The following is a 12,777-nucleotide window of genomic DNA, read 5'->3' on the forward strand; positions in this document are numbered from 1 at the left end:
TACTGAAGAATCTGAATAGACTCATATGAATCCCAATTCTAATGTTTTGTACATGTTTTTAGCATTTTCACATCTCTTTTAGTTATATTATTTGTTCAATGCTACTGTTCAGATTCCTTAAATATTAGCTACGCTCTAAGAAACAATGCCAGAATTACTAATTTTACATGCTTTCTACCTTTATTGCTGATGATATTAATATACAACCACAAAATAATCCTTATAAGGAATGTATTCACTGAGCTCCAAGGAGAGGGATTTAATGGAGACATCCCTTTCAGGATGCTATGTTCTAAGGTTGGTCACTTCTGTCTCCTATCAGTCTCTGTCTCTGTTTTTCTGTGTGTGTCTCTGTCTCTGTCTGTGTATCTTTCTCTCTCTACCTCTTGTCTCTCTGTCTTTGTGTTTCTGTGCCTCTGTTTCTCTGTCTCTGTCTGTCTGTCTCCCCCTGTGTGTGTGTGTGTGTGTGTGTGTGTGTGTGTGTGTGTGTGTGTGTGTGCGTGCTGCTTGTCTTCCTCTCTCTCTGCACATTGTCCATCTGTATGTCTCTGTTCTTGTCTATGGCAGGACAAAGCTTCTCTGATGATGTCTGAGCAAACCCTGATCTGTGAGTGAAGCATAAAGAGTCACTTTATGGCTGTGTTCCTTTAGCACATCACTTCTCAAGCTTTCTTATGCCTCTGCCCTTCAGTACAGATCCTCAGATTTTGAGGACTCCAACCATAAAGTTATTTTCATTGCTACTGTAATTTTTATTGCTACTTTATAACAGTTTGATATTGTTATAAATCATAATGGAAATACCTGTGTTTTCCAATGGTCTTAGGTAAACCCTGTGAAAGGATCACTGGAGCCCCAAAGAGCTGTGCATGACCCACAGGTTGATAACCGCTGCTTTAGCAAAACAATACTTTGGTTTTCCTCTAGGTCCGTGGCCTCTCAGATCTCTGGTATTTTACCACTTGGACAGTGTTGGTAACAGAGCCCATGAGTGGGCTCTAATATAATCAGATATTAGTAACACTCTCAAGCTTAGTGCATATATTTTTATAGCTCCTAGTTTTAGGTTTTTTAGGAAATTCCCGTGTGTACAAACATTTGTTTCTCTGTGTCTGCATGTATATCTTGGGCTTTTTCTGTGGCTCTTTTTCTTGGCCTGTTTTGTCCCATTTCAGTTTTGTTTTGTTTTGTTTACTATTGTGCTTCAGATGTCCTTTTGTTTTCTAAGGAGAGACAGAAAGAGTTTAAATTTTAATTGGAAGGGAGGTGGAGGAAATCTTGGAAGAGTTGAGGGATGAGAACTAGAATATATTGTCTAAAAATTATTTTCAATAAAAGAAAGAAAAATAAAGAGAATGTATTCATCAATCATACAGAATCATCTCAGGTACCACCACTGACCACAGTAGACAGCCCAGCCTGTCTGTCTGCCTGTCTCTCTGGGGGAGGAATAAGAATCTTTTCTCTTCCCAGTGGCTTCATCCCTCCTTTATGTTTCCACAGAACAATCTGGTAAAGATGGAGTTTTAAACCACTGAGAAGGGAGGTAAAGGCCTTGAAGTTCTAGAATGGTAATTTAATACAGATCTGAAGTGGTACCAAGACTCTAACATGACCAGAAATAGCTCGTCTAAGGGCTGGTCCTTTTGATGATTCTCTACTTATTCATCCTGTCTATGGCGACTCTGGAGGATGGACTCTGAGTTGCTGTAGCAAAGACAGCATGGAAGTTTTAGTTTGACATTTACCCCCCACTGTTAGCCCTACTTCATTCTATAGGTAGAGCACCTTTCTAGTCTCCTTCGTCTCATCTCCCTCTCTGGGAGAACCAGAACCTTAAGGAGAAAATAGATGCACACTCTAAGACTGTTCAAGACCAGCACACAAGTACCCACTGGAAACAAGTCTCTGAATGTGAATTAATGGTGGCAGAGCAGGGCAGTGAAGGGCAGGCCTGTGAGCTTGGGCTGTCTTTGAGAAATTGTGTGGTTTGAATGAAAGTGGCCGCCACTGGCTCATAAGGAGTGGCACTGTTTGAAAGGATTAGGCCTTATTGGTGTAGGTATGGCTTTGTTGGAGAAAATGTGTTTCTGAGGATACGCTTTGGGTTTCAAATGTTCAGGCCAGTCTCAGTTTTTTTTTTTCCCTCTCTCTTTTTGCTGCTTAATGACTCTTGACTGCTTCTCTAGCACCGTGTTTACCTGCTTGCCCCATGTTTCCTGCCAGGATAATAGTCGCGAACTGCCGCAAAACGAGGTGGAAAGCAAATTCCTCGAAACTCGGTGGAAAAGATTCTAACACTTTTTTATTTATTTATTTATTCATAAGCAGCAAAAAGCAAATAATGGTGAAATGGGCCCACACTCGTTCTTACACACACACTCCTCACTAACCTTTCCTGTCTGGCAAGCATATGATGTTCCTTGCCTTCTGACCCTCTGGAGCTGAGCCATAGCGGTGCAGGTTTGCCATCTGCGTGGGCATCCGTGTGGGATCCTCATGAATTCCATGCGGATTTTGACTAGATGTTGTTTCGGTTGGGCCCTCGGGAGATGAGCGATTTTGTCATGCCAGACTGGAGTTTTTAAGCTAAATTCAGCCATAACAACTGGAGCGTTCCACATGTTACTTCATGCACTTTTTTTGGTTTTGTTTTGGTTTTTGGTTTTTTGAGACAGGGTTTCTCTGTGTAGCCCTGGCTGTCCCATGGGCCACCATTGCCCAGCTCTTCGTGCACTTCTTTATCACTCACACATGTGCACTCTCTATGGCCTAATATTCATAGTTATCTAGGGCTGCAAGTGCGGTCCATGGATTGTCCCACCATGGGCTCTGGCAGTAGGCATGAATTGTTCTTTATCACTTGTGCCCACTCTCCAAGGCTTGGTTTTCAAGGCTATCTGTGGCCTCGGGGAGTGCAGCTGCAGCAGCTTCAGGGCTGAGACTGAGGGCAGCTTTTACAGCATTGAGAAAAATGTCCTCTGAGGCTATGTGTTCTTTACCTTTCCCATAATGGACTAAACTTCTGAATTTTAAGCCAGCCCCAATTAAATGTTCTCCAATATAAAAAGCTTCAGTGGTCATGGTGTTTCTTCACAGCAATAAAAACCCTAAAACAGGCTGGCCAGTGGTAGTACATACCTTTAATCCCAGCACTTGGGAGGCAGAAGCAGGTGGATTTCTGAGTTCGAGGCCAGCCTGGTCTACAGAGTGAGTTCCAGGACTGCCAGGGCTACACAGAGAAACCCTATCTCGAAAACAAAAACAAAATCAAAAACAAAACAAACAAACAAACAAAAGCCCTAAGACAGAAACATTCTCCCCCTCTAATTCTGTGTGTTTGCTTAGCTCTCCCAAGTCTCAGGTCCAGCCTGCAGAAACTGGGCACAGTAGTAGAAGCTACTCCATAGGGTTATGCTGAAGACGAAATAAGACATTTTAAACGAGCTTCTCAGTACCTAATGCTATCAGCCTGACAAAGTAAGACTCGCCTGTGACACAGGGAGCCTTCTCTTAGGAGATGCTATTTCACAGGTCGCGGGGTTACTAACTCATAGTTTCCCCCTCGTGAAAAGAAAGGTTAGGTTATAGCTTAGCAACTCTCTTTTATACCCCAATGCAGTGCTTACATCCCCTCCAAATAATTGCTTCCATGCAGGTAAGGAAATGAAAGCAATCACGCTCCTCACAGAGACAGTGGTGTTGGCTCTGCATGAGGATTCATAGTAAAAGTGGTCAGCATTCTTCTAAGAAAAGCTCCGCACCCTCACTGACTTCAGCTGCCCTTGGGAGACAGAACCCTGCCCAGAGCATTGGCTTGCTCAGGTACCTCTTAGAAAAGCAATAGGGACAGGGAGGAGTGGGGAGAGGGGGAAAGAGGAGGATCTACCCCTGGACAGGCATCCCTTCCGAAGCCAAGGACCGGCTAGTTCACAGGACTGCATTAATCTTTTCAGTTTCATTTGATGAAATGACCAAATGTGGCTTGCTTGCCCTATTCTCTCAGATCCTGTTTTTGGTTTGTTTGTTTGTTTGTTTGTTTTTGTTTGTTTGTTTGTTTGCCTTTCCTTGGTGTGGTGGTTGAAACTGACTATCCGACTTAACAAGGAACTGGTCAGAGATTCTGTTGGGGAATGGTTTCCAGACAGAGCTGCCATGGGGTGGGGTAGCAGACTGGGTGAGGAAGAATGGTATCATCCCATAGACTGAGGGCTTGGATGGAACATGTGTGGAAGGAGGAAGGTCCTGCATAGACACTTGTTCTGCTCATTCAGAGTGACAGAGTTTCTGCTGCCATGACTCCCAGGCCAGAGCCCACACTCTTCAGCATTTGAATATGGGCTTGGTCTGGCTCAAATTTGATTAAACTGGAAAACCAGACGGGAAAGAGCCACTGACGAATTGTTTTTATTGTCTTGACAGTCTGATGTGTTAAAATGCCTACATTAAAGATGTTTTAAACCATCTGAAACATTTTTTTAAAAGCATACAGAATAAATTGTGTTCATAATTCAGAATTTTAATATGCTACCCTCTAGTGGTGAGTAGAACCAATTCTCCCAACATGTATTTTAGAATCTAATACATGTATATATATAAGGTGTTCTGATCAAATCCACCCTCCAATAAATTTTATTCCCTAACTATTGCCCCAATTCTGTGTTATATGCACTGAGTACCTTTAGTCCTGCCAAGACTCATCTGGGCATAGACTCATATATACTGGAGCATGGCTGGGCTCTCAGAGACCACATCCTAAACAAAGCTGACACTCCTTCTCCAAGCAGCTTCCAATTCCAGTGGTTCTCCACCTAGTAGTGGGCTCCATGACTGCTTCTCCATCCTGGGATTTTATCTGGCTCATTCTTGTGCAGCTTAGAAGACTAAGCGTCCTATTAAATTCTTCCATGTTGACAAGCAGTCATCTGTGCAGGTGTAAGACACACTTCTCAGCCTCCTGTTGTTTGTGACATCATACTTTGAGAGTCTTTGTGGGTATTTTGGTCTGCTTGGGATATGTACTACTCCATAAGCTCCTACTGGCTGCTGTTGATCTGTCTGAGGGCCTAGGAAATTTTTCTTCAAGGCTGAGCCCAGAAATCGCTGTAAGGGTCTGAGAGTTTGAGCAGATCGAGAGGATGGACGGAGAAGTTGTAATCAGGTTTCTTCACTGATGCCTTGCACAATGTTGTCAGTGAGAATCCTTTATTGTCTGGGTGAAGAATGAACTAAATGGGGCTGTCTTCTTTTACAAATACAGAAATTAAAAAGCTACAAGTCTAGGTCACATTTGTCTGTCAGGTAAGAGGATGTAACAGCCTGCCATTCCATCCTTTCTCAAGCCTCGAAGTCTGGAAACCTGTCACTTCCCACCTTGCAGCACCCTCTGGCTGTTCCTGCAACCACTTCCAGAATGTATAATTCGGCATAACGGGGAGGAGAGGGATGTTCTTATCTTGATATTTTATCCTAATCAGAAATTAGAGTTAATGAAAAATATATACTTTAAGCCAACAGTTCTGTTTTTTGGTCACCAGAAGCCATAGAGAAGACCCTATCTGCCTGGGTCTTCTTTCTCTTCATTAGCCTCTTTGCTGGAACCACCACCCCCTCACTGTCCTCCATGCAGTGCTCCTACCTGCTAGGGAAGGACTTCAAACTGTTTTTTAGAATATAAAAAATTAGTGGCAGAAAACTCACAGGCATAAAATAGGATGATGTTTGTGTAAGGTTAAATTTTTTATAAAGCAAAACAAGGCTGTAAGATGGGGAAGTTTTAAGTTTCCGGAGTCTTCTCGGTGTTATTAAACTAAAGATGGACTATGATATAAAAAGAGATGTGAGATTCTTCTACTTGGTTTTAATGGCTAGAGAGATAGAACATAACATCTCAACACTTTAGGAGTCATTTGTACTTAATATGGATCAAGATGAAACAGAGCTCTGGGAGGCAGGATGTCAGACAACTCGGGAGGTTATTTCATAGAAGTGGGTTTTTAAATGAAATAGCAGTAAGAATTCAGTGGATCTGTGTTTGGAAGCAGCTGTCTTATTACAAAGGATCAAGTCTATTGCTGCCATTAGTTTGCTGTAGTTTTCATCACATGAACTGTTTTTGTTTTGTTTTTGAATCAGGGTCTCATGTATGCTGGAATAACCTCAAACCCACTATGTAACTAAGAATACCCTTACATTTCTGATCTCCTGCCTCTGTTTCTCAAGATACCACAATTCATACGCATAGGTTTTTATCATTCAAAAATAAAGAAGTTATTAATACTTTTAATTTTGATAAAAATATTTAGCTAAATCATTTTAGAGACTGAAATGACACAAACTTCCTATTCCTGTGGAGGAAACCATAGCATTTGCTGCCAGTTGCCTACATGAGTCTTGTAGTAATTTAGAATTGTCCATAACTCTTAAAAGAAGCCATGTTTCATGGTTGAATCCCTTAGGAATTTAGGCAACACCCTGTTTCATTCATCACTAATTATCTAGCTGTGGTCACATTCTGCTATACTGAGGAAGACTGTACTCTTCCTAGACAAGAACATCATTATGAACATATACCTCTCAATCATACCAAAGGACTTCTGAAAATGCAAATATTCTAAAACAGGGTAATGATAAATATGATGCAGGAAAATCCTGCAGTTAGCTAAATCTAAAGATGCTATGCATGTAGGATTTGAAATGACTGTAAGAAGACTCAAACCATCAGGATCTGCCTTTACTCTCACAGCGAAAGAGACAGTGGGCATCTGTTGGAGTGATTGGTATCTTTGGAGGATCTGGGACTCAAAGAAAAATGGTAGTAGAGCAAGTAGAGGAATAGAAGGTGGAAACCAGACATGAGTTCCATGCACCATCTAAATGGCTTGAGAGTGGCAAGAGCAAGCATTCACACCTCCTTATCCATGAACTTACAGAACCTGATGCTGGGCAATCATTTACCAACTTTATATCTCAGGGAAGCCTGGATTTGTGACTAACCCAACTGTAAGTCTAATTTGATCTTTTCTGTTTGTTATAATTTTATTGCCATTATCAGTGATTAGTTTGAGAAAAGACTTATTTCTAATCAGTACCCAGGTAAGATCACCAGAAATTAGATAAGTTCTTTCTTGTTTAAAGATGAATAAAAAGAGCCAAGAAAAAACTAAATGTAGATCCCTACTCCTACAATTGGAAGAGCGTTGGAGCTGGCTTGCATGAATCACTAAAGCTACATCTGATCAAAAAGGAGACAGTGGGCCATACTGCTAAGCTGGTCGCAAATGGCCTTAATTTTGATTTGAGAAGATATGAGAAAAATGGGCTTTTCTTTTTTAATTTTTTATTGGTTCTTAGTGAGTTTCATATCATGCACCAATCCCACTCATCTCTCACTCCCCTTGTACTTGCCCTCCATCCTTGTAACCTCTCCATTCAACATAGAGAAAAATCTCATTGTGGAAGCAATAGTGTCCCACAGTACACCCATTTGTCCAGACTTCTTTGCTTACAGATGTTCCTTGCAATGACTCATTGGTCTGGAATGAGGCCTCTGGCTTCAGCTACTCTATGTCATAGAGATCCTGCAGCTTTGTATCTGTAGGTCCAACCTCTTCACGCATGACATCAGTTCACTGATGGGGTAGATGTTGGCCTGGGCCAGTTCAAAGCCCTGGGTCTAGGCCTAAGAGGTATCTGAGCTGGTCAACTTACTGCCTCTCCTGCTTTCATTCCCTGAGGCTCACTCACCAGCAACCCTTGCAACCAGGGCCAACTCTACCCTGCTCTCCAGGCTAGTTACAGGACTCACTTCTCAGGACAAGCCAGTAACTAGCAGGTAATGGTACTGAGATGAATCCACCTTAAAAAAATATCCACCACAGATTTGCTCTGATAGGCAAGGCTGGGAGAAATTCCTGCTATTAATATGTTTTTCCTGTTATTATTAAACATGTATAACAATCACTAAATTTTAGCCTGCCCTTTTGAGCATATCTCTTCAGACAAGGAAGATGCACTGTCTTGTAGTAATGGTAATAGATAAATAGATGACTTCTTAATTCTTAATGATGATCCTATAAGAATTCCTAACATTACATCAGTATTTATTAAGCTCTTTTATAATGGAACTGCTGTTACGATCTCTCAGATAATCAAAAATGCAATGAGAACTCCGCCAATCTCCAAATGTCACCAGTTAATTGTTTCTGAAATACTAAGCAGACATTCTACTACTCAGAGCACATTCCAAAATGTTGTAAAACCATTAACCAAAGGTCCTAAAAAGAAAACTAATGATTTATTATTGGTGGTAAGGCAAAAAGTGAAATATTGACTGGGTTTATCTATACAAAACTTCACTAATAACTTAATTATGGTTACTAACTCTCCCATCACCTGTGGACAGGTGATGAATGCTTAGCCAGATAATTACTCTTAATGGTATGCATATAAACATTCTCTGTTGTACACGTCTTATTTGATTTATGATTTGAATATATGTGTAAACTTGTGATGAACTTTTAACCATGTGATCATGTATTCTGAAAGGTGTATAAGTGCTGGAGACAAAGAGAAGAGATCATAATTTCACTTTTCCTCTTTTTCTTAGGGAGCTTTCATAGGAAACTTTTACAACTTAGAAATAAACGTTGAAATCACTTTTCAAAGAGTACCATTTTCTTCTTGCAACTTCAGTTAGCAGGCTGAAAGTTAGAGCTGAGCAATTACTATGCAGCTAGAACAAAGGCTACATTAGTTAATTATCCCCCTCCATCTACCAGGTGTTAATCACCAAAACCAGCAGGTGTTGATCACCAAAGCCAGCAGCTTTTAACCCTTAGAATGAGCAAGAATGTTTTTAGGTTTTTTAGAAGTTACCATCAACATTAAGTACAGTTAGAGAACTAGAATATCTGGGGACAATCAGTCTTTAAAGCTACACCAGAGTCTGACTCTGTTTTAATCCACTCCAGGCCAGGAGGCTCCCAACACTGACACCCACTCTTGCAAGTATTGCAGACAGTATGGCCAGAAAGGGACGTGGCCAGTTTTCCCATTCTCATGACCATAGGGCCAGCTCTCCTACATGACACACATAGTGATGGACAAGGGAATGGAAGAGGATATCTCTCCCTCACCAGTGCCATTACTCAGCAGCCTGTTCTCCCACACCCATGAACCCCAGGCTGGCTCATCTGTAACCCTCACATCCAGCACCATCTCTATTGTGCTGCCCAGGTGAGGTGCAGAGCCCACTCTCCCAAGTGCTGCAGCAGGTGAGGTACAGAGGGCCAGCTCTTCTGCCAACAGTAGGTAGCAAGGGGCAAGGGGGCTCATCTCTCCTTCAACATGTCACCAAACAGCAGACAAGTGGCAGAACCAGCACTCCCACACTCACATTCCTCAAGCTCTCTTGACTGCATACTGCCACCAGTGTCAAGTCTACAAGGGGCAAGGCCTGCTCTCCCGAATTAAACAGCTGATGAGCAAGCAATAGAGCCAGATTTTCTGTTCTTATGATCCCATGGTCAGGTCTCCTATCTGCTGCAGGTGGCAAGCGGCAAGGGGGGCAGGAAGGTGTCTCTCCATTGCCCATGCCACCCCATGGGAGACAAGTGGCAGAGCATGATTTCTCATACTTACACCCTCAGGGCTCGCTACTGGCAACTCCTGCCATGTCTGGGGCATGCTCTCGTGAGAACTGCAACTGGCTAGGGACTGGGTCAGCTCTCCTGGTTGCATGTCCCCAGGGTCAGTTCTCCCATGATTCCGAGGCAAGAGGTAGGGCCAAGTCAGCACAGCCCTCGGACGTTCAGCAGTAGCCCAGACCAGAGATGTCCTCCTTTCCTTTGATGGTAACAGACTACAAGGACACAGACCCAGACATAGCCTTTGATGACAGTATAGACCAGGACCCCATCATGGTTCCAGGCAGCATTACCCACTACTCCCATCAGTCCCCTCCAGTCTCCAGTTCTGCTCCTCTTCATTCTGCCCCCATCCTTCTGTTTTTTTTTTGTTTCCTTCCATTTCTCCACCATTTACTTGCTCCTCCTCATGGCACCCAGGGTCTGTGAGTATCTGGGGTCATCTCAGGAGTGGTCTCAGGCATGCTGTGCCCTTACCATGCATTATGGCAGGGGTCATCTGGGGTATTGTCGGCATGCCACCATCCCCAGTCCTGTGCAGAGCTAGACTGGTGGTGAGCTCAGTTTAACTCCTTGTCTGGGTCCCAAGGTCTGGTAGTCAACTCGGGCTTGCTCCTCATCCAATTCCACCTGAGTAGCCTCACGTGAGTGTCATCTGTCACCAGTTCTGAATCTCTCAGGGCCCGATGACCCCAGCCAGAATTCTAGTCTCAGGCCTGTTTGATACCTTAGGAGCCCATCCAGACCTGGGAGGCAGTAGACTGGTGTTGTTCTCAGAATAGCTCCCTGTCCAAGCCCTCTGGCACAGAATTGTGGTCATCTCATGCTCTCTCTTTTCAGGGAATGTTAGGCTATTAATCATTTAGATGTTCACAGGGAAGAACATAGAGTATAAACATAGCCTCTGTCCTCTCTGCCACCTACTGACACACATGTGACATAGCATCTACATTTATTATTAAATACATATTATATAAATTTTATATATGTAATATATATAATATATAAATTCATATAATTACACTATATATTAATATATACATATAAAATATATTTAAATATATTTGCTTACCTATTTATTTAATCTATTTAGGTTATATTTATTTAAACACACACACATATATATGTATATACATACATACATACATACATATATATATATTTGTAGTTTTCTAGACAAAGGCATTTGTCTAGAATTGGGGCTTCTATTGTTATGAAGTGACATTAGACCATGGCAACTCTTATAAAGAAAAACATTTAATTGGGGCTTGCTTACACCTCCAGACATTTTGTCTACTATTATTGTGGTGAGAAACATGATGGCATGCAGTTAGACATGGTACTGGAAAAGAAGCTCGGAGTTCTACATCTTGATCTATAAGCAGCAGAATGAGACTGTGTTCCATATTGCCTATATCTTGAGCATATGACAACAAGGCCAAACCTACTCCAATAAAGCCACACCTGCCAATTATGCCACTCTCTATAGGCCAAGCATTCCAATACATGAGTCTATGGAGGTTATGCCTAGTCAAACCAGCACAGATATCAACATAAATTGTTAATCTGATAAAGAATTAAATAAATGTTCCCTATCATGGTGTGTGTGTGTGCGCGCATGTGTATACACAGGTATGCAAAGGCTAGGAGTCAATCTTGGGTGCCATTTCTTAGGTACTATCCACATTTAGTTTTCAGAGTTAGAGTCTATTACTGACCTAAAAGTTCCAAGTAGAGTAACCTGGATCCTAGACCCATCTCCCTGGCCCTATTTTACATCATTTTGAGGCAGGCTAGACATCATAGGAAATGAAACAGTTACATGAAAGCTAAAGGTGGCACAGCCAAGCTACAATGAAGCAGGATGGAATGTAAGTACTTAGTGAAAAATAAGACATTGTTGGGTCAAGATAGGACCAGCATTGCTAATGAAGACAAACTCCATCCTTTGCTTCATTTTAAAGACTTTTCTGTATCATTAACCATTATGCTGTCCAAAAATCTCTAAGATCATTTACACTCACCACTGAATGGTAACTTTTTACTTCCAAACAAAATTTGCTCCCAATATCTAATTTTGTCTTGTCTTTGAATCAGACAAGATCTTGGCTTTGTCTTATCAGAGGAGGCTCTGATAAGAGCCAGGGGACAGTAAGTAGATACCTTTCTGTCTGTTCTGTCTCTTCTTAAGATTTCCCCATTCCTCATCATTCACAGCAACTTAATGAACTTCTTGTAGATTTATGATTATCTGAGAATAATGCTATTTCATTTCTGCTAATGGGATATATTTTACGTCTCCTTCTAACTATAGATGCTACATACTATGGAAGAGTCTTTCTGTAATTCTCAAGCATATTTTGCTTCTGAGATGGTCAGTATGGGGGAATAAATCGGAGGAAAAGACCTTGTGATCCCAGACTACATCTGGGATGAACCCCAATCTGGAAATGGAGAGCACACCTGTGATAGCTTTTATTATTATTATTATTATTATTATTATTAATTGATTAATTAATATCTTTGCTTGGTTTGAAGTGGGTGAATCCACTTCCAATCCAGAATTTGAGGTAGGAAGACACAAACCTTTGATGCAGATCTTGGGGTAAGAAGACACACTTTTAATCTGGACCACACCTTTTCCTGGAAGCTTATATAAATACACAGAAGAAGGAAGGTTTTGCTTATTGTCTGCTTGTTCTTACCTTGCTCTCAAGTTCATTTTGTGTAGGATTAGAACATTAGAACCTACTTCCTTGTGATTCCAGCATCTACTGAATCTACTCATCTACTAGCTGAGACAAGTCCAGCCTTATTGACTGAGCAATTTCTGGATTGTTGAACAATTTCTGGATGTTATAGCCAACCATTATTGGTGTAGTTGGACCATATCCTATTAGTCATTCTAATAAACCCTTTAGATAGATAGATAGATAGATAGATAGATAGATAGATAGATAGATAGATAGATGAATAGATAGAGATTCATTCTATTGTTGTGCCTGCTTAGGATTGTGAACCCGAAAAGACCACCAAGAAGCCAATGGGTCTCTTTTATTCAAGCTTGAGCTCAAGCTCACCTCAGATCCTCATGTAGCAGGACAGGAGGATGAAGCCTCAAGCCCTCAGT

General features: G+C 41.6%; 1 non-coding gene across 1 annotated transcript; it reads right to left on the reverse strand.

Moving 5' to 3' along the window:
• Positions 1–10,489: 10,489 nt before the first annotated feature.
• LOC116073466 lies at positions 10,490–10,616 on the reverse strand. The gene has a single exon (XR_004111816.1). It is a non-coding gene; the product is annotated as a small nucleolar RNA SNORA17 (small nucleolar RNA).
• Between the last annotated feature and the right edge of the window lie 2,161 nt (positions 10,617–12,777).

Source organism: Mastomys coucha, unplaced genomic scaffold (assembly GCF_008632895.1).
Source record: "Mastomys coucha isolate ucsf_1 unplaced genomic scaffold, UCSF_Mcou_1 pScaffold10, whole genome shotgun sequence".
NCBI classification, from domain to species: Eukaryota; Metazoa; Chordata; class Mammalia; order Rodentia; family Muridae; genus Mastomys; species Mastomys coucha.